Genomic DNA, 2,637 nt, shown 5'->3' on the forward strand with positions numbered 1-2,637 from the left:
CTCACCGGGGTGTAGAGTGGATAGATGCAATAAAAAGTATGAGGTGCTCAGATATGGTGGTGACTGAGGGAGGGGGGACGTGTGTATCTAAGGCAAAAAAAATCTATTACTCTGGGTGTGATGCAAAGATCACTGACATGAATGGAATGAGTACAGCCTCCCTTGCCTTCATTTGGCCTTGGGCCATTCCCCAATGTCAACTGATGGATATTCCTTCCCATGAGAAAACAGCTGGTCGGGTGACATGATTAACCTGGGGGAAAATGTCTAGTATAAGGAAAGCAGCTTGCATTAGTTTAGAGCCTGACACAAAACCCTTCACAACTCAATGGAAACCATCCCGTTTAGTGCAATGTGAGCTGTGTCAGGCCTTGTGTTCATAACCCTGAGGCCGCAAAGTTGTCAGTTGCTCCTTGAAATGTCAATTGTAAATGTCTTCAGCAGAGGCAATGGACTCATCACTAGAACAGAGCTAATTAGATGAAGAGGATGCTTCCTTCAGAGGATCAGCAGCTGTGATTGAAGCAGAAAACTCTCGGAGCGATCAGATTAGTAGAAGAGTCCTGGGCAGATTCATTGGTGTGGGTAAAATACCAAATCCGACTGATTATAACGAGACTATTGACGGGATTGAGCAGTGTTCCCCAACGCGGTGCCCGCGGGTGCCATGGTGCCCGCCGGGGCATTTATGTGCATCCGCCTAGTGCCCAGCAGGGGAGAGAAGCCGTGGCCCCATGCCTGACAAGGACAGAGAACTCCGGGGCTGCGGGCGAAAAATTGTTGGCGCCCGCCACACTCTTCTGAAAACATGAATGTGCTACTGGCCTCAATAAGGTTGGGGAGCACTGGGATTGAGGAATGAAGGATCTTGCCCAATATTAGTGAGGTCCTGGGGCCTGGGTCTCAGCCTGTCAAAGACTCAATATCATTTCTGCAGGAGCTGGGTGAGATAATCACAGTAGAGATGATGGTGATAGTAAAATCTATTTCCTATTCAGTGGTTTTCATCCACACATTTCAGAGCATTTTACAAAGGAGATAAGCATCATTATCCCCAATTTTTGCCCAAGGGGAAACTGAGGCATGTGGCAGTGAAGTGACTTGCCCAAGATCACAGAGGAAATAAGTGGCAGACCGGGAAATAAATTCCCAGCCATGCTGCATCTCTGTTTGGTGCTGAGCACTATGGGAAAGAGATCTACAGACACCCGCCATGCACCTCGCAGTAATGGGTAGGTAAAGGCAGGTGACCAGCTCTCTAAACTGCTTGAACTGGTCACTCCGTGTTAGGTCAGATTCTGTTCTCAGTTAGGCACTAGAAATCTTGAATAATTCAGTTTAGTGCAGGGGCTGGGTTCCGGATTTAGGACAGGGTAACTAAGAGCAGAATTTGCTAAGTCTTTTCAAATTCAGGGTCTGCACCTTTCATACACTAAGGGTACGTCTACACCCAGCCGCTAGTTCGGCGGCTGGAAATCAAAGTTCTGGGTTCGACTTATCGCGTCTTGTCTGGACGCGATAAGTCGAACCAGGAAGTGCTCGCCGTCGACTGCGGTACTCCAGCTAGACGAGAGGAGTACCGCGGAGTCAACGGGGGAGCCTGCCTGCCGTGTGTGGACCGAGGTAAGTTCGATCTAAGGTACTTCGAACTTCAGCTACAGTTGCATACCTTAGTTCGATTTGGGGGTTTAGTGTAGACCAAGCCTTAGAAATTGTCTGAAAGCTTTTTCTGTGTGTATTTTCATGTGTACATAGTTTGTGAGTGCTTGAAGTTACTGATGTAGGTTTTCAGGGAGCTTGTGTGATTGTGTGTAGGTGTTGGTATGGGTGGGTGAAGACCTACATGTGTGTGATTCAGGGCTGGCTCTGGCTTTTTTGCCGCCCAAGGCAAAAAAGCCTCCGCCCCCCCCCGGGGGGGGGGCGGCCAGAGCACCGGGGGGAGGGCGGCGAGCCCGGCTGTGGCCCCGCTCTCCCCGGGGGCCGGAGCGCCGCGCCGCCCCCCTCCAGGTGCCGCCCCAAGCACCAGCTTGGGTGCTTGGTGCCTGGAGCCGGCCCTGTGTGATTGCATGTGAGTGTTTTTGTGTTCATATCTGTTTGTATATATTTTTGTGTTTGCAAACATGTGTTTGTGTGTATACTTGTGGTGTGTCTGTGTTCCTGTGTTTACGTGTTGAGATGTGTTGCTGTGTTTGTGTTTGTGTTTCTGTTTTTCTGTCTCTGGTGCAGAAAAGGGGTCAGACGAGCTCTTAGCATGGCAGTGTCTGATGTTCAGAGGAATTCCAGGGTGAATAATTAAAATCCATTTAGAAATGCTGCTGCCCTGCACATATTTATGATCCGGGGACCTGCATTTCTTCCCCTTACCAGTGTCTCCGATGCTCCCATCACCGTGTTTCTTCCTGTCTGTGTCTGGTCAGCGCCCCTAGCCAGCGAACCGCCTCTGCTGCAGCTGCCAGGAAGGTTTTTTCTGAGCCCAGACTGGCTTCCCCTCACTGGGTGTGTCAGTGTCTCTACATGGCGGTGCCCTCGGCTTTCAGGCTGTTCATGTGCAAGCAGAAAGTGGTGCTGTCCTTGAAGGCTGTAGATCTCCCCTGCATGGAGGAGGCGTAACTCTGGAGGAATCATAGTACCTGGCCA

Source organism: Terrapene carolina, unplaced genomic scaffold (genome assembly GCF_002925995.2).
Source record: "Terrapene carolina triunguis isolate 2854851 unplaced genomic scaffold, T_m_triunguis-2.0 Scaffold29490, whole genome shotgun sequence".
NCBI classification, from domain to species: domain Eukaryota; kingdom Metazoa; phylum Chordata; order Testudines; family Emydidae; genus Terrapene; species Terrapene triunguis.